Source organism: Arachis stenosperma, chromosome 4, assembly GCF_014773155.1.
Source record: "Arachis stenosperma cultivar V10309 chromosome 4, arast.V10309.gnm1.PFL2, whole genome shotgun sequence".
Taxonomy (NCBI): domain Eukaryota; kingdom Viridiplantae; phylum Streptophyta; class Magnoliopsida; order Fabales; family Fabaceae; genus Arachis; species Arachis stenosperma.
In genome coordinates this window covers 83,604,526-83,625,367 of record NC_080380.1, presented here as the reverse complement: position 1 = coordinate 83,625,367, position 20,842 = coordinate 83,604,526, and positions in this window count along the sequence as shown.

Genomic DNA, 20,842 nt, shown 5'->3' with positions numbered 1-20,842 from the left:
ATTGATAACTATAATTGGTATCCTGACTAAGATTAATAAGATAACCATAGTTTGCTTCAAGCCAACAATCTCCGTGGGATTCGACCTTTACTCACGTAAGGTATTACTTGGACGACCTAGTGCACTTGCTGGTTAGTTGTGCGGATTGAAAAAGTGTGATTGCAATTTCCGTGCACCAGCGCGTGCATCATGCATGCTTACGCGTCGGGTAGCTTTTTTTTTATGAAAGAATGCATGTGAAGATGCAGAATGAATGAATGAATTAACACTAATAAAAATAAAACAAAATAAAACTAAGAATGAAAAAGAACGATCATACCATAGTGGGTTGTCTCCCACCTAACACTTTTATTTATTGTCCTTAAGTTGGACATTTGGTGAGCTCCTTGTTATGGTGGCTTGTGCTTGAACTCATCCAGGAATCCCCACCAATGTTTGCAATTCCAATAGCCTCTGGGGTCCCAAATTAGGCGCATACAGCCGTTAAGCAATCTAAAATAAGTGACAAGGCCCCAAGAGTGTTGATTGCTAGAATGAATTCCGGGGTCCCAGACTTTGCTTTTGCACCCGTCTTTGTGTTGATCATCATTGTTCCAACCAGGTGGTAAGCAATTTGCATTCTCATCGAAGTGTCCAAACAACTTCCTAGACCCATTCAATTGAGCTATACACCAACCTTTGCATTTAAACTTTGAGCGTTCAACCATATGGAACCTTGCATGATAACTCCTATCACTAACCATCTCCCTCTTACTTTTAAAGTCACAGAGAGCTCTAAGTTGACCATCCGTCTCTAGTAGCCCATATTCAAGTGGGAAAGTAAAGGTCAAGGATAAGAATTTTACCCACTTGAACGTTGTGTTGGACGGTAATGGCCTTGGGAGAGGTGTTTCTAATGATCTTGCAAGCTCCACTCCCTTGTGCTCTTCTCTGACAACTTCCACCTCCTTGCAAGCCTCTTCAATTTCAACCTCTTCTTCTTGGTATCTTTTTTCTAATTCAATCTCCTCTTTATTGCCTACCAAGGACATGGGAGGTTGTGCTTCTTCTTCTTTAATCTCCATGTCAAGTCCAATGGGAGAGAATTCAATTATAGATAAGGATTCATCAATGATTGAGTCCATTTCATGATCAACCTCTTCAAAGTCTTCAACCAGGCTATGCCTTGGAGGTTGTACACCCTCCTCAACATCAATTTCAAACGTCTTTAAAGGAGGCTCTATAACTTGACTTTTCCATGGAGGTTCAGCATCTCCTAAGTCTTCAACCACTTCTTCCTCTTCAATAATTACGGCTTCCTCTAGTTATTTTAGCATAAAATCTTACTCCTCCTTGATGATCTCCTTTCTATGACAACTCCCTTCAACTACTCCTTCATCTTCAAGGGTCTCTCCTACCTTCACATTTTGAGCCTCCTCTTGCTCCTCTGGAAATAAGGTCGCGTGTAACCAATCCATTGCAATTGCATCCTAAGACGATCCCTTCTCTCTTGTTCCATGTCCATAGTATAATTGGGATCATCTTGCTCTTGGATTGATGGATGTGGGTGTTCCTGCATGGAGGGTGGTGATGGGATGGAGAGATCATTATGTGATTGAAAAGAAAATGTACTAGAGCTTGAGGGCTGAGTATTCAAGGTAGAGGATTGGTCCATACGAGATGTAAGAGCTTGAAGAGTAGAGGTGAGACTAGTGATAGAGGCAAGTGTGGTATGAAGCTCTGTTTGCCCTTGGTGAATATCACCAAGGGTGTTGTCATTCAGTGGAGGTTGGGGTGGATAGGAGGGTTCATTATTTTGGAGAAAGGGTGCCTGGTAGGAAGGTGGTTCTTCTTGGTAAGGGCATGGAGATGGTGAATATTGAGGTGGCGGCTCATGAGAGTAATTGTGCTGAAATTGGGGTGGTTCTAAGTATGGTTCATAAGGTGGATAAGGGTTAGGGTCATATGAGGGTGTTTGGTAGTAGGGGGCTTGTGAGTTTGGTGGTTCAAACCTATGTTGAGGAGGGGGGTCATAGGCATATGGTGGGGCTTTTTGGTAACTACAAGGGGGTCCACCATATCTATCATCTTGGTACGCACCTCGGAATGGCTCTTGACTATAGTAATTTAGTAGAGGTTGGTTGTCATGAAGAGGTCCACCATAACTATTGTCTTGGTATGCATCATAGAGTGGTTGTTGGCTATAGCGCATCCAAGGGGGTTGTTGCCAAGAGGGTTGATCAAATCCTTGTGGCTCCTCCCATCTTTGATTCTTCCAACCTTGATGCCTGTTCTCATTATAGCTTCCATTCCTTACAACAACATTGGAACCAAACTTAAAGCCAGAGGGGTGAGAATTCATAGTAGTTAATAAAAATTAAAAAACAAAAATGAAAACAAATAAACAAGCAAAAGCAAATATTTACAATAACCAATAATAAGGCACACGTTTGCAATTCCCCGGTAACGGTGCCATTTTGACGAATGGATTCTTTGCATGTCTAGAATTTCACAATTAAGTTCTCGTTGAAAGTATAGCTTCTAAACCAACAAAGAATTCCTTCGTACAAAAGATTGGTTGTCACAAGTAACAAACCCCTAATAAATAATAATCGAAGTATTTAAACCTCGGGTCGTCTCTCAAGGAATTGCAGGGAGGTGTTCTTATTATTGGTTATGAGTCATGTAAATTTGAGATTTTGTGTTGAGAAATAAGAAGAGAAAATTGCAAAGAAAATAAATTAATAACAACAAAAAGCCTTGACTAGGAGAAGATTAATCGGAAGTTCTATCCTTGTTGGACGTTCCCAAGATCAATTAATAATTGATTGTTGTTTCTGCTGAGTTATCCCTTATCTAATAGAGGAAAGTTTAGTAGGGAGCCAACTTCTATTCACAAGTCCTAATCCTCTCCCTCGGGAAGGATTAGCGTTAGTAACTAGAGTGCTAGCCAACAACTTCCAATTACCAATTAATTCTTGAGTATTCCAACTCAAGAGTCTCCTCTTAATCAACTCCCAAGTCAAGTTGGGAGCTAGAATATCAACATTAATACCATCTTCCTTGTTATGAAAAGGGAATAGAAAAGAGACATGATAATTGGAATAAAATTGGAAGCAATTAAATAAATAATAAAATTAAATTCATAAAAGCAATCCAATTGTAACTCTGAACAAGGATTAAGAATATGGAAGAATAAGTGACTAGTAAGGATCAAACTAGAAAGATGATGTCCTCAGCGGAGGTAGTGACTCTATAAATATCCAATCCAACAGCATAAAACTAGGAATCCTAAATCCTAGAGAGAGAAGAGAGCATGTCTCTCTAAACTACATCTAAAACCTAAAATTGTGAATAATGAGAAGTCGTGTGATGAATGGATTGATTCCCCCCACTTTGTAGCCTCTAATATGTGTTTTCTGAGCCGAAAACTGGATCAAAAACAGCTCAAAAATTGCCCCCAGTGATTTTTGCAGTTGTAGTATGTCGCGCATGTCACGCATACGCGTCAGGTGCGCGTGTGCGCCGATAGACTTTTTGCCAATGTGCGCGTGCGTGTCAAGTGCGCGTGCGCGTCGCGTAGCTGCATGGCCACTATGGCAAATTATATATCATTGCGAAGCTCCGGATGTTAGCTTTCCAACACAACTAAAACCGCCTCATTTGGACCTCTGTAGCTCTAGTTATGATTGATTGAGTGCGAAGAGGTCAAGGTTGACAAGCTTGCAGTTCCTTCAATTTCTTGTATTCCTTCCACTTTTGCATGCTTTCTTTCCATCCTCTAAGACATTCATTCCCTGTAATCTCTGAAAACACTTAACACCCATATCAAGGCACCTAATGGTAATAAGAGAGGATTAAACATAGCTAAATTAAGACCAAAGAAACATGTTTTCAATCATAGCACAAAATCAGGAAGGAAAATGTAAAACATGCGAATTCAATGAAGAAGTGTTAGATTAGTGGATAAAATCCACTCAATTAAGTACAAGATGTGCCACGAAATAGTGGTGCATCAATAACCAATTTGCCAATGAGAAGCTTGCTTGTTCATGTTGAAAAGTGGAAAATAATCAAACATACACGGCCTTTGTTCAAAAAGCAACAATTTGAAAAGGTTCATTTTAGATTGCTCAAAAATTTGAAGAAAACAAGTGGCTATGTATGCGACTATCTCATTTTATAAAATGTCATGAATTTGCAACAGCCTCAATTCACTAAACAAAATTCAGGTTATGCAACTTAGAATGTACCAAACAATATGGTCACAGCTGTAAAGTCACTTCAGTTTGGTCTTTTAAGCAAAATCAGCAACCAAGTGCATAACTAACAAATTGTCAACTAAACTATGATATGCACATCAAAAGTTAACACTGAACCAAATAATCACAGCTGTAGATTCAATTCAATTTGATGTTCCAATCAAATTCATTTAAGTGCATATAGGAATTCTAGCTCAAACACCAGCAGAAATTGGACTAAACTGCACACTATGAATCAAAATGCCTAATGAAAACAAAATTTAAAGCCTATGCTGATCAGACACAAGATTTAAACCAAAATATTCATTTGGGAAATATATCAAGCATGTTGTATGCAGGAATTAAAAGCAGCATTCAAAGTTCATACACAGCAGCATTAAGTCCAGATAAATCAGAAATAATCAGCCAACATTCAAGCATTCAACCCAAAAAACACAAGTCATCTAACCTAATGCCACCTAGTTACTAAAACAGAAATTGAAAGTAGTAAAAATAAAGGAACTGAAACAGAAATAAGGGGAAACAGGTGATGAGCGGATATTTTATACGCTTTTTGGGGATAATTTCATGTAGATTCTAGTATGTTTTAATTAGTTTTTAGTTAAATTTTATTAGTTTTTAGGCAAAAATCATATTTCTGGACTTTACTATGAGTGTGTGTATTTTTCTGTGATTTCAGGTATTTTCTGGCTGAAATTGAGGAAGCTGAGCAAAAATCTAACTTAGGCTGAAAAAGGACTGCTGATGCTGTTGGATCCTGACCTCCCTGCACTCGAAATGGATTTTCTGGAGCTACAGGAGTCCAATTGGCGCGCTCTCAACGGCGTTGGAAAGTAGACATCCAGGGCTTTCCAGCAATATATAATAGTCCATACTTTGCGCGAAGATAGACGACGTAACTTGGCGTTGAACGCCAAGTACATGCTGCTGTCTGGAGTTAAACGCCAGAAACACGTCATGATCCGGAGTTGAACGCCCAAAACACGTCATAACCTGGAGTTTAACGCCAAGAAAGGCCTCTACTCGTGGATAGCTTTAGTCTCAGCCCCAGCACACACCAAGTGGGCCCCAGAAGTGGATTTCTGCACCAATTATCTTAGTTCACTCATTTCTGTAAACCTAGGTTACTAGTTTACTATTTAAACAACTTTTACAGACATTTCTTGTACCTCATGACATTTTCAGATCTGAATTACATACTTTGTGACGGCATGAGTCTCTAAACTCCATTGTTGGGGGTGAGGAGCTCTGCAGCGTCTCGATGATTTAATACAATTCCTTTGTTTTCCATTCAAACACGCTTGTTCTTATCTAAGATGTTTATTCGCGCTTAATTGTGAAGAAGGTGATGATCCGTGACACTCATCACCTTCCTCAATCCATGAACGTGTGCCTGACAACCACCTCCGTTCTACATCAGATTGAATGAATATCTCTTAGATTCCTTAATCGGAATCTTCGTGGTATAAGCCGGATTGATGGCGGCATTCATGAGAATCCGGAAAGTTTAAACCTTGTCTGTGGTATTCCGAGTAGGATTCCGGGATTGAATGACTGTGACGTGCTTCAAACTCCTGAGGGCTGGGCGTTAGTGACAGACGCAAAAGAATCAATGGATTCTATTCCAACCTGATTGAGAACCGACAGATGATTAGCCGTGCTGTGACAGAGCATAGGAACGTTTTCACTGAGAGGATGGGAAGTGGCCATTGACAACGGTGACACCCTACATAGAGCTTGCCATGGAAGGAGCCTTGCGTGTTGATGAGCGGATATTTTATACGCTTTTTGGGGGTAATTTCTTGTAGATTTTAGCATGTTTTAGTTAGTTTTTAGGAGAATATTATTAGTTTTTAGGCAAAAATCATATTTCTGGACTTTACTATGAGTTTGTGTGTTTTTCTGTGATTTCAGGTATTTTCTGGCTGAAATTGAGGGAGCTGAGCAAAAATCTGACTTAGGCTGAAAAAGGACTGCTGATGCTGTTGGATCCTAACCTCCCTGCACTCGAAATGGATTTTCTGGAGCTACAGAAGTCCAATTGGCGCGCTCTCAACGGCGTTGGAAAGTAGACATCCAGGGCTTTCCAGCAATATATAATAGTCCATACTTTGCGCAAGGATAGACGACGTAACTTGGTGTTGAACGCCAAGTTCATGCTGCTGTCTGGAGTTAAACGCCAGAAAAACGTCATGATCCGGAGTTGAACGCCCAAAACACGTCATAACCTAGAGTTTAACGCCAAGAAAGGCCTCTACTCGTGGATAGCTTTAATCTCAGCCCCAGCACACACCAAGTGGGCCCCAGAAGTGGATTTCTGCACCAATTATCTTAGTTTATTCATTTTCTGTAAACCTAGGTTACTAGTTTACTATTTAAACAACTTTTACAGACATTTCTTGGACCTCATGACATTTTCAGATCTGAATTACATACTTTGTGACGACATGAGTCTCTAAACTCCATTGTTGGGGGTGAGGAGCTCTGCAGCGTCTCGATGATTTAATACAATTCCTTTGTTTTCCATTCAAACACGCTTGTTCTTATCTAAGATGTTTATTCGCGCTTAATTGTGAAGAAGGTGATGATCCGTGACACTCATCACCTTCCTCAATCCATGAACGTGTGCCTGACAACCACCTCCGTTCTACATCAGATTGAATGAATATCTCTTAGATTCCTTAATCAGAATCTTCGTGGTATAAGCCGGATTGATGGCGGCATTCATGAGAATCCGGAAAGTCTAAACCTTGTCTGTGGTATTCCGAGTAGGATTCCGGGATTGAATGACTGTGACGTGCTTCAAACTCCTGAGGGCTGGGCGTTAGTGACAGACGCAAAAGAATCAATGGATTCTATTCCAACCTGATTGAGAACCGACAAATGATTAGCCGTGCTGTGACAGAGCATAGGGACGTTTTCACTGAGAGGATGGGAAGTAGCCATTGACAACGGTGACACCCTACATAGAGCTTGCCATGGAAGGAGCCTTGCGTGTGTTGAAGGATTTCAAGGAAGAGTTGAAGTCAAAGGATAAAGCATCTCCAAAACTCCAACATGTTTCTCATTACTGCACAACAAGTAACACTGTTATTCTCTTTTATTTTTATAATCAAATCTGGTAATTTCACTTTTAATCCTATTGGCTTCCTGACTAAGATTAATAAAATAAACATTGATTGCTTCAAGCCAATAATCTCCGTGGGATCGACCCTTACTCACGTAAGGTATTACTTGGACGACCCAGTGCACTTGCTGGTTAGTTGTGCGAATCACAAATTCGTGCACCAAGTTTTTGGCGCCGCTGCCGGGGATTATTGAGTTTGAACAATTGAAGGCATATTTTATTTCTTAGATTAGGAATAATTTATTTTTGTTGTTATAGAGTCATTAAATTTTGATAGGATAGTCTCTTTTCAAAAATTTCTTTTCAAAAATATTATTTTTCTTAATTAATTGTTAAATTTTCGTGAGTTTAGTGTCTTGTTCTAAGTTTGGTGTCAATTGCATATCTCATATTTTTCTTTAAAATTTTCGACTTGTGTTCTTTGTTCTTCATTGATCTTCAAGTTGTTCTTGCTTATTTTTCTTGTTTGATCTTGAGTTTTTCTTGCTTTGTGTCTTTTCTTGTTCACTTGTGTTCTTTTTAAAGCATTAATTGGAATATCTAGAACAAGTGTTATATTTATTCCCAATTGGCTAGAGTATTGGCTTACATTCTTGATAATTGGGTATACGCTTTGGAACCTTTTTCAAAAACAATTTTTCTTGATTTAATTTTGTGCCAAACTTTAAGTTTGGTGTTTTCTTGTTAATCTTTCATAATTTTCGAAAATTTTATTAAAGTTTTCTAAAAATTTTAAGTTTGGTGTTCTTTCTAGTGTTCTTGAGTTTTTCTTGTGTCTTGATCTTAAAATTTTTAGGTTTGGTGTTCCTTGGTGTTTTCCCTCCAAAAAATTTTCGAAAATAAGGAACATTAGATCTAAAAATTTTAAGTCTTGTGTCTTTTGTGTGTTTTTCTCTTTCATCATAAAATTCAAAATTCAAAAAAAAAATATTTTATTTTCTAACCAATTTTAAAACTACATTTTCGAAATTTTTAATATAAAATCCAAATTTCAATTTCAAATTTTTCGAAAAATTTTCACAAAGTATCTTCAAAATATTTTTCATATATTCCATTTTTTGTTATTCCACTACTATAAAATAAATAAAATCAACATATAAATTATCTCTTGTATTCCATTATGGAAGTAAGTATGAATGGACAAGACAAGAGGACTCTGGGGTCATATGCTAACCCCACTACTGCTTCATATGGGAGTAGTATTTGTATACCCTCCATTGGAGTTAGTAGCTTTGAGCTGAATCCTCAGCTCATTATCATGGTGCAGCAAAACTGCCAGTATTCTAGTCTTCCACATGAAGAACCTACAGAGTTTCTGGCACAATTTCTGCAAATTGTTGATACAGTACATGATAAGGAAGTAGATCAGGATATCTACAGATTATTACTGTTTCCATTTGCTGTAAAAGATCAAGCTAAGAGGTGGTTAAATAACCAGCCTAAGAACAGCATAAAAACATGGAAATAGCTGTCAGAAAAATTCCTGAATCACTATTTCCATCCCAAACGGATGACACAGCTAAGGCTAAACATCCAAGGCTTCAAACAAGGAGATAATGAATCCCTTTATGATGCCTGGGAGAGATACAGAGAGATGCTGAGAAAATGCCCCTCTGAAATGTTTTCAGAATGGGTGCAATTAGACATCTTCTATTATGGGCTTACAGAAAAAGCTCAGATTTCTCTAGACCACTCAGCTGGTGGATCTATACATATGAGAAAAACAATTGAAGAAGCTCAAGAGCTTATTGATACAGTTGCCAGAAATCAGCATCTGTACCTAAGCAGTGAATCTTCTGTGAAAGAAGAAGCTAAAACAGTAACTGCTGAGCTCAGTCCGGTGGATCAGGCTAATGAATTTAATCAGCAATTAGACTTTCTAACTCAACAGCTAGCAGAATTCAAGGAAATATTACAGGAAACAAGAATGGCTAACAGGAACATGGAAGTACAATTAAAGCAGACAGAAAAGCAACTGTCAAAACAAATAACAGAAGAATGCCAAGCAGTTCAATTAAGAAGTGGGAAAACATTAAATACCTCACTTCAAAGCAGCAGGAAACCAAGAAATGAACAAGAGGATACTCAAAATCCCTCTGAGGACAATCAGAGCCCAGAGAGGAACAAAGCTGGCGCTGAACGCCCAGACCATGCTCATTCCTGGCGTTCAACGCCAGAAACAAGCATGAATCCGGCGTTGAACGCCCAAAGGGAGCATGGTTCTGGCGTTCAAACGCCAGTAACAAACAAGGAAGTGGCGTCTAACGCCACTCCAGCTCCCACCACTGGCATTCAAATGCCAGTGGGGAATGAATCACATACAAGTGCTGACCTTTCCAAAAAGGCTTCCCAACCCACTCCTGTAGGTGATAAACCTGCAGCAACTAAGGTTGAGGAATACAAAGCCAAAATGCCTTATCCTCAAAAACTCTGTCAAGAGGAACAGGATAAGCAATTTGCCCGCTTTGCAGACTATCTCAGGACTCTTGAAATAAAGATCCCGTTTGCAGAAGCACTTGAGCAAATACCTTCTTATGCTAAGTTCATGAAAGAGATCTTAAGTCATAAGAAGGATTGGAGGGAAACTGAAAAAGTCTACCTCACTGAAGAATGCAGTGCAGTCATTCTGAAAAGCTTACCTGAGAAGCTTAAAGATCCTGGGAGCTTTATGATACCATGCACATTAGAAGGTAATTGTACCAAGCAAGCTTTATGTGATCTTGGGGCAAGTATCAACTTAATACCTGCATCTACTATCAGAAAGCTTGGTTTAACTGAAGAAATTAAACCAACCAGGATATGTCTTCAACTTGCTGATGGGTCCATTAAATACCCATCAGGCGTGATTGAAGATATGATTGTCAAGGTTGGGCCATTCGCCTTTCCTACTGACTTTGTGGTGCTGGAAATGGAGGAGCACAAGAGTGCAACTCTCATTCTAGGAAGACCTTTCCTAGCAACTGGCCGAACCCTCATTGATGTCCAAAAAGGGGAGGTAACCTTGAGAGTCAATGAGGAAGAGTTCAAGTTGAATGTTGTCAAAGCAATGCAACACCCAGACACCCCAAATGACTGCATGAGTGTTGATATTATTGACTCTCTGGTAAGAGAGGTCAATATGGCTGAGAGTCCCGAATCAGAGCTAGAGGACATCTTTAAAGACGTCCAGCCTGATCTGGAGGAGTCAGAGAAGATAGTGAAACCTCTGAAAATCCCTCAGGAAGAGGAGAAACCTCCTAAACCCGAGCTCAAACCATTACCACCTTCCCTAAAATATGCATTTCTGGGAGAAGGTGATACCTTTCCTGTAATCATAAGCTCTACCTTAGAGCCACAGGAAGAGGAAGCACTAATTCAAGTGCTAAGGACACACAAGACAGCTCTTGGGTGGTCCATCAGTGATCTTAAGGGCATTAGCCCAGCCAGGTGCATGCACAAGATCTTACTGGAGGATGACGCCAAGCCAGTGGTTCAACCACAAAGGCGGCTGAATCCAGCTATGAAAGAAGTGGTGCAGAAGGAGGTCACTAAATTACTAGAGGCTGGGATTATTTATCCTATTTCTGACAGCCCCTGGGTAAGCCCTGTCCAAGTTGTCCCTAAGAAGGGAGGCATGACAGTGGTTCACAATGAAAAAAATGAACTGGTTCCTACAAGAACAGTTACAGGGTGGCGTATGTGTATTGATTATAGAAGACTCAATACAGCCACCAGAAAGGATCATTTTCCTTTACCATTCATAGACCAAATGCTAGAAAGACTAGCAGGTCATGAATACTACTGCTTCTTGGATGGATATTCAGGTTATAATCAAATTGCAGTAGATCCCCAGGATCAGGAGAAAACGGCGTTCACATGCCCATCTGGAGTATTTGCATACAGAAGGATGCCATTTGGCCTGTGCAATACACCTGCAACCTTTCAGAGGTGCATGCTCTCTATTTTCTCTGATATGGTAGAAAAATTTCTGGAAGTCTTCATGGATGACTTTTCAGTATTTGGAGACTCATTCAGCTCCTGCCTTAACCATTTAGCACTTGTTCTGAAAAGATGCCAAGAGACTAACTTGGTTTTAAACTGGGAAAAATGTCACTTTATGGTGACTGAAGGAATTGTCCTTGGGCACAAAATTTCGAACAAGGGAATAGAGGTGGATCAAGCTAAGGTAGAAGTAATTGAAAAATTACCACCACCTGCCAATGTTAAGGCAATCAGAAGCTTTCTGGGGCATGCAGGATTCTATAGGAGGTTTATAAAGGATTTTTCAAAAATTGCCAAACCTCTGAGCAACCTGCTAGCTGCTGACACGCCATTTATCTTTGATGAAGAGTGTCTGCAGGCATTTGAGACTCTGAAAGCTAAATTGGTTACAGCACCAATCATCTCTGCACCAGACTGGACTTTACCATTTGAGTTGATGTGTGATGCCAGTGACCATGCCATTGGTGCAGTGTTGGGACAAAGGCATGACAAGCTTCTGCACGTCATTTATTATGCTAGCCGTGTTCTAAATGACGCACAGAAGAACTACACAACCACAGAAAAAGAGCTACTTGCAGTGGTTTACGCCATTGACAAATTCAGATCCTATTTAGTAGGATCAAAAGTGATTGTGTACACTGATCATGCTGCTCTTAAATATCTACTCACAAAGCAGGATTCAAAACCCAGACTCATCAGATGGGTATTGCTTCTGCAAGAGTTTGATATAGAAATAAGAGACAGAAAAGGGACAGAGAATCAAGTGGCAGATCACCTGTCCCGAATAGGACCAGTGGAAGGGGCGTCCCTCCCTCTCATTGAGATCTCTGAAACCTTTCCGGATGAGCAGTTGTTTGCCATCCAGGAAGTGCCATGGTTTGCAGACATTGCAAACTACAAGGCAGTGAGATTCATACCCAAAGAGTACAGTAGGGTGCAATCAAAGAAATTAATCACAGATGCAAAGTACTATCTTTGGGATGAACCATATCTCTTCAAGAGATGTGCAGACGGAGTAATCCGTAGATGTGTGCCTAAAGAAGAAGCACAGAAGATCCTTTGGCACTACCATGGATCACAGTACGGAGGACATTTTGGAAGTGAGCGAACAGCCACAAGAGTCCTCCAAAGTGGCTTCTACTGGCCCACTCTCTACAAAGATTCCCGAGCTTTTGTGCTCAATTGTGACAGTTGCCAAAGATCAGGCAACCTACCCCACAGTTATGCCATGCCTCAGCAAGGAATCTTGGAGATTGAGTTGTTTGATGTATGGGGCATTGACTTCATGGGACCTTTCCCACCATCATACTCAAACACTTATATTCTGGTGGCAGTGGATTATGTATCCAAATGGGTGGAGGCTATTGCAACACCCACAAATGACACTAAAACAGTGTTAAAATTCCTCCAGAAATACATCTTCAGCAGATTTGGTATCCCTAGAGTGTTAATTAGTGATGGGGGCACTCATTTCTGCAATAAACAGCTTTATGCTGCTCTGGTTCGTTATGGAGTTAGTCACCGGGTAGCTACTCCATATCACCCACAGACTAATGGGCAAGCTGAAGTCTCAAATAGAGAACTCAAAAGAATCCTGGAACGGACTGTAATTAACCGTAGAAAGGATTGGGCAAGGAGCTTGGATGATGCTCTGTGGGCATACAGAACAGCATTCAAGACCCCTATAGGGACCTCTCCATACCAGCTTGTGTATGGAAAGGCATGTCACTTGCCAGTGGAACTGGAACATAAAGCCTACTGGGCAACCAGATTCCTAAACCTTGATGCCAAATTAGCTGGAGAAAAACGATTGCTCCAGTTAAATGAGCTAGAGGAATTTAGACTCAATGCTTTCGAGAATGCAAAAATTTACAAAGAGAAAGCAAAAAGATGGCATGATAAGAAATTGTCATCCAGAGTCTTTGAGCCGGGGCAGAAAGTTCTGCTATTTAATTCCAGGCTCAAATTATTCCCCGGGAAATTAAAATCCCGGTGGAGAGGTCCATATGTGATCACAAGCGTATCACCATATGGATACGTAGAGCTTCAGGATAATGAATCCAACAAAAAGTTCATTGTTAATGGACAAAGAGTTAAACACTATCTTGAAGATAATTTCGAGCAAGAATGCTCAAGACTGAGACTTCATTGAAGATCAGTGACAATCCAGCTAATGACATTAAAGAAGCGCTTGCTGGGAGGCAACCCAGCCATTTACAAAGTTTATTTACTAATTAAATAAATTTTCTTTTCTTTACAGGTTTGAGTCCAAGTATCTTCAAGGGTGAAATAGCAATTGGTTGAAGTTACAGAGTTACAGGGAAATTTGGAAGCTCACGGGCGTGAAAAAGCCAGTAAGAAATACTTTGGGCGTTAAACGCCCAAAAGAAGCACCCACTGGGCGTTTAACGCCAGTAAGGGTAGCCATCTGGGCGTTAAACGCCAGAAAGGAGCATCTTCTGGGCGTTAAACGCCAGAAAGATGCACCTTCTGGGCGTTTAACGCCAGTCTGCTAGCATCCTGGGCGTTCAAAAAAACGCCCAGTGACGAAGGACTTTCTGGCGTTCAACGCCAGAAAGAAGCACCAGTTGGGCGTTGAACGCCCAAGAGAAGTAACATGTGGGCGTTAAACGCCCAAAACATGCACCATGTGGGCGTTCAACGCCAGGATGGTGGGGAGGAGGTAAAATTCGTTTTTCCTCACAATTTTTCTAATTTTTTTTATGTTTCAATTCATGATTTCTTGCATAAACATATTTTAAATTATCATCCCTCAATCCAAATTAGTGTTCTAAAAATCCTAATTTCTAAAATCCCTTTTTCAAAAATATCAAATGTATCTTAATTTATAAAAACAAATGGTTTTCCAATCCAATCCAACTCTTTTAAAATTTGTTTTCAAAACTCAATTTTCTTTTTAAAATCTTTTTCAAAATTTAAAATTTCAGATTTATCTTTTAAAATTATTATTCATATCTTTCTCTTTTAAAATTATATCTTTTTCTTATCATATCCTTTAAAATCATATCTTCTATCTTATCTCTTTCTTATTTTTCGAAAATTTCCCACCCCCCTCCCTATATCTTGTATTCGGCGCCTTCCTCATCCTCACCATTCCACAATTGCTCTCCTCCTATCCCTCTTCTTTCTTCTCTATTGCTTGAGGACAAGCAAAGCTCTAAGTTTGGTGTGGTTATCCGTGATCATTAAATTCATGGCCCCTAGAGGAAAGCAACCCACCCAAAGGGGCAAGAAAGAGAATACTCCAAAGCCACTTTGGAATCAAGGGAAGTTCTTAACTAAAGAACATTCAGACCATTACTACAAGATAATGAGTCACAGATCAGTGATCCCGGAAGTCAGATTTGATCTGAAAGAAGATGAATATCCGGAGATCCAAGAGCAAATTCGAAACAGGAATTGGGAAATTCTGGCCAATCCTGAAACGAAAGTGGGGAAGAACATGGTTCAAGAATTTTATGCTAATCTATGGCAGACAGAAAGGCAAAGAATCATTGGAGCTGCTCTCTTTGACCATAAGACCTTAGTCAGAGGAAAGATCATTCATACCAATTCTGACAAGATCAGGGAGATATTCAAGATTCCTCAACTGAAAGATGACCCAGACTCCTTTAATAGGAGAATGATGAGGGTCAATAAAGGGTTGGACAAGATTCTGGAGGATATATGCATCCCTGGAGCCAAGTGGACTACCAGCACGACTGGCGTCCCAGTTCAACTAAAAAGGGAAGATCTAAAACCAGTAGCCAGAGGCTGGCTGGATTTCATTGGGCGTTCCATATTGCCCACCAGCAACCGTTCTGAAGTTACCATCAAAAGAGCTGTCATGATTCACTGCATCATGCTGGGAAAAGAAGTGGAAGTCCATCAGCTGATCTCATGTGAGCTATATAAAATAGCAAACAGGAATTCTAAGGACGCCAGATTGGCTTATCCAAGCTTAATTTCTATGCTTTGCAAAGATGCTGGAGTAAAGATGGGAATAACTGAATATATCCTAATTGAAAAGCCCATTACTGGAATATCAATGGTCAGACAACAGCAACAAGATGATTCAACCAAGAGAAGAGCACCAGAAGCCCTCCCAGAACTGCCCCAATTTGAATACTGGGAACATCTTGAGGCTTCTATTTCCAGATTGCAAGAAGCTATGGATCAAATAAAGGAAGAACAGAATAATCAAAGTAGCATGATTTGCAAACTGCTCAAGGAACAGGAGGAGCAAGGGCGTGATCTAAGAGAGCTAAAGCGCCAAAAGATTAATCCATGAAAAAGCACCATGGTGCGCGAAATTGTGAACAATACTTTTCACAACTCTCATAATCCCTGGTCATGAACTCCAAAAACTTGGTGGTTCAATTCCATGGCATTACACAACTTCGCACAACTAACCAGCAAGTGCACTGGGTCGTCCAAGTAATACCTTACATGAGTAAGGGTCGATCCCACGGAGATTGTTAGCATTGAAGCAAGCTATGGTCGTCTTGTAAATCTTAGTCAGGCAGACTCAAATGGATATGGTGATGAACGAAAATAATATAAAAGATAAGGATAGTGATACTTATGTATATCATTGGTGTAAGAGCTTCAGACAAGCGTATGAAGATGCCTTCCCTTCCGTCTCTCTGCTTTCCTACTGCCTTCATCCAATCCTTCTTACTCCTTTCCATGGCAAGCTCGTGTAGGGTTTCACTGTTGTCAGCAGCTACCTCCCATCCTCTCAGTGAAAATACGTCCCTGATGCTCTGTCACAGCATAGGCTAATCATCTGTCGGTTCTCGTTCAGGCCGGAATAATATCCATTGATACTTTTGCGTCTGTCACTAACGCCCTAGCCTGCTAGGAGTTTGAAGCACGTCACAGTCATTCAATCATTGAATCCTACTCAGAATACCACAGACAAGGTTAGACCTTCCGGATTCTCTTGAATGCCGCCATCAGTTCTTGCCTATACCACGAAGACTCTGATCTCACAGAATGGTTGGCTCGTTTGTCAGGCGAGCACTCGGTTGTCAGGCGATCAACCATGCATCGTGCAATCAGGAATCCAAGAGATATTCACTAAGCCTCAGATGCTTGTAGAACAAGAATGGTTGTCAGTCACCTTGTTCATGGGTGAGAATGGTGATGGGCGTCAATCATCACCTTCATCAAGTTGAAGAACAAGTGATATCTTGGACAAAGAACAAGCGGAATTGAATAGAAGAACAATAGTAATTGCATTAATACTCGAGGTACAGCAGAGCTCCACACCTTAATCTATGGTGTGTAGAAACTCCACCGTTGAAAATACATAAGAACAAGGTCTAGGCATGGCCGAATGGCCAGCCTCCCAAAGTGATCAAAAGATCTCTAGAAAAGGTTCCAAAGATCCGAAGATTTTTAATACAATAGTAAAAGGTCCTACTTATAGAAAACTAGTAGCCTAAGGTGTACAGAAATGAGTAAATGACATAAAAATCCACTTCCGGGCCCACTTGGTGTGTGCTTGGGCTGAGCAATGAAGCATTTTCGTGTAGAGACTCTCCTTGGAGTTAAACGCCAGCTTTAGTGCCAGTTTGGGCGTTTAACTCCCAATTAGGTGCCAGTTCCGGCGTTTAACGCTGGAATTTCTTGAGGTGATTTGAACGCCGGTTTGGGCCATGAAATCTTGGGCAAAGTATGGACTATTATATATTGCTGGAAAGCCCAGGATGTCTACTTTCCAACGCCGTTGAGAGCGCGCCAATTGGGCTTCTGTAGCTCCAGAAAATCCACTTCGAGTGCAGGGAGGTCAGAATCCAACAGCATCTGCAGTCCTTTTGAGTCTCTGGATCAGATTTTTGCTCAGATCCCTCAATTTCAGCCAGAAAATACCTGAAATCACAGAAAAACACACAAACTCATAGTAAAGTCCAGAAAAGTGAATTTTAACTAAAAACTAATAAAAATATACTAAAAACTAACTAGACCATACTAAAAACATACTAAAAACAATGCCAAAAAGCATACAAATTATCCGCTCATCACAACACCAAACTTAAATTGTTGCTTGTCCCCAAGCAACTGAAAATCAAATAAGATAAAAAGAAGAGAATATGCAATGAACTCCAAAAACATCTATGAAGATCAGTATTAATTAGATGAGCGGGGCTTTTAGCTTTTTGTCTCTGAATAGTTTTGGCATCTCACTCTATCCCTTGTAATTCATAATGATTGGCTTCTTTAGGAACTTAGAATCCAGATAGTGTTAATGATTCTCCTAGTAAAGTATGATGATTCTTGAACATAGCTTTTTATTGAGTCTTGGCTGTGGCCCAAAGCACTCTGTCTTCCAGTATTACCACCGGATACATACATGCCACAGACACATAATTGGGTGAACCTTTTCAGATTGTGACTCAGCTTTGCTAAAGTCCCCAATTAGAGGTGTCCAGGGTTCTTAAGCACACTCTTATTGCCTTGGATCACAACTTTATTTCTTTCTTTTTCTTTCTTCTTTTTTTTTCTCTTTTTTTTTCGGTTTTTTTTTTCGTTTGCTTCCTTCTTTTTCTTGCTTCAAGAATCATTTTTAATGATTTTTCAGATCCTCAGTAACATGTCTTCTTTTTCATCATTCTTTCAAGAGCCAACATTCATGAACCACAAATTCAAAAGACATATGCACTGTTCAAGCATACATTCAGAGAACAAAAGTGTTGCCACCACATCAAATTAATTAAACTATTATAGAATTCAGAATTCATGCAATTCTTTCCTTTTCAATTAAGCACGTTTTTATTCAAGAAAGGTGATGGATTCATAGGACATTCATAACTTTAAGGCATAGACACTAAGACACTAATGATCACAAGACACAAACATGGATAAACATAAGCATAAAATTCGAAAAAACAGAAGAATAAAGAACAAGGAAATCAAAGAACGGGTCCACCTTAGTGATGGCGGCTCTTTCTTCCTCTTGAAGATCCTATGGAGTGCTTGAGCTCCTCAATGTCTCTTCCTTGTCTTTGTTGCTCCTCCCTCATGATTCTTTGGTCTTCTCTAATTTCATGAAGGATGATGGAGTGTTCTTGATGCTCCACCCTTAGTTGTCCCATGTTGGAACTCAACTCTCCTAGGGAGGTGTTTAGTTGCTCCAATAATTTTGTGGAGGAAAGTGCATCCCTTGAGGCATCTCAGGGATCTCTTGATGAGAGGGGTCTCTTGTGTACTCCATCCTTTTCTTGGTGATGGGCTTATCCTCATCAATGGGGGTATCTCCCTCTATGTCAACTCCAACTGAATAACAGAGGTGACAAATGAGGTGAGGAAAAGCTAACCTTGCTAAGGTAGAGGACTTATCCGCCACCTTGTAGAGTTCTTTAGCTATGACCTCATGAACTTCCACTTCTTCTCCAATCATGATGCTATGGATCATGATAGCCCGGTCTATGGTAACTTCGGACCGGTTGCTAGTGGGAATGATTGAGCGTTGTATGAACTCTAACCATCCTCTAGCCACGGGCTTGAGGTCATGCCTTCTTAATTGAACCGGCTTTCCTCTTGAATCTTGCTTCCATTGTGCGCCCTCTTCACATATGATTGTGAGGACTTGGTCCAACCTTTGATCAAAGTTGACCCTTCCCGTATAAGGATGCTCATCTCCTTGCATCATAGGCAAGTTGAACGCCACCCTCACACTCTCCGGACTAAAATCTAAGTATTTCCCCCGAACCATAGTGAGATAATTCTTTGGATTCGGGTTCACACTTTGGTCATGGTTCTTTGTGATCCATGCATTGGCATAGAACTCTTGAACCATCAAGATTCCGACTTGTTGAATGGGGTTGGTGAGTACTTCCCAACCTCTTCTTCGGATCTCATGTCGGATCTCTGGGTATTCACCCTTTTTGAGTGAAAAGAGGACCTCGGGGATCACCTTCTTCAAGGCCACAACTTCATAGAAGTGGACTTGATGCACCCTTGAAAGGAATCTATCCATCTCCCATGACTCGGAGGTGGAAGCTTTTGCCTTCCCTTTCCTCTTTCTAGAGGTTTCTCCGGCCTTGGATGCCATAATGGTTATGGAAAAATGAAAAAGCAACGCTTTTACCACACCAAACTTAAAATGTTTGCTCGTCCTCGAGCAAAAGAAGAAAGAAGAGAGTAGAAGAAGAAGAAATGAGGAAGAGGGAGAAGGTGGTGTGTTCGGCCAAGAAGGGAAAGAAGGGGTGTTTAGGTTGTGTGAAAATGAAGGGTTGAAGAAGGGTATATATAGGAGAGAGGGGGGTAATGGTTCGGCCATTATGGGTGGGTTTGGGAGGGAAAGTGGTTTGAATTTGAAAGGTGAGGTTGGTGGGGATTTATGAAGGATGGATGTGAGTGGTGAAGAGAAAGATGGGATTTGATAGGTGAAGGGTTTTTTGGGGAAGAGGTGTTGAGGTGATTGGTGAATGGGGGAAGAAGAGAGAGAGTGATGGTGGGGTGGGTGGGGGTCCTGTGGGGTCCACAGATCCTGTGGTGTCAAGGAAAAGTCATCCCTGCACCAAATGGCATCAAAATTCACGTTTTGAGCCATTTCTGGCGTTAAACGCCGGGCTGGTGCCCATTCCTGGCGTTTAACGCCAGGTTGTTGCCCTTTACTGGCGTTTAACGCCAGTCTGGTGCCCCTTTCTGGCGTTAAACGCCCAGAATGGTGCCAGACTGGGCGTTAAACGCCCAACAGCTAGCATTACTGGCGTTTGAACGCCAGCTTCTTCTCCTCCAGGGTGTGCTATTTTTCTTCCTATTTTTCATTCTGTTTTTGCTTTTTTCATTGTTTTTGTGACTTCTTATGATCATCAACCTACAAAAAAAAGATAAAATAACAAAAGAAAATAGTTAACTATAAAACATTGGGTTGCCTCCCAACAAGCGCTTCTTTAATGTCATTAGCTTGACAGAGGACTCTCATGGAGCCTCAGAAATACTCAGAACCGTGTTGGAACCTCCCAACACCAAACTTAGAGTTTGAATGTGGGGGTTCAACACCAAACTTAGAGTTTGGTTGTGGCCTCCCAACACCAAACTTAGAGTTTGACTGTGGGGGCTCTGCTTGGCTCTGTTTTGAGAGAAGCTCTTCATGCTTCCTCTCCATGATGATAGAGGGATGTCCTTGGGCCTTAAACACCAAGGATTCTTCATTCACTTGAATGATCAACTCTTCTCTATCAACATCAATCACAGCCTTTGCTGTGACTAGGAAGGGTCTGCCAAGGATGATGGATTCATCCATGCATTTCCCAGTCTCTAGGACTATGAAGTCAGTAGGGATGTAATGGTCTTCAATCTTTACCAGAACATCCTCTACAAGTCCATAGGCTTGTTTTCTTGAGTTGTCTGCCATCTCTAGTGAGATTTTTGCAGCTTGCACCTCAAAGATCCCTAATTTCTCCATTACAGAGAGGGGCATGAGGTTTACACTTGACCCTAAGTCACACAAGGCCTTCTTGAAGGTCATGGTGCCTACGGT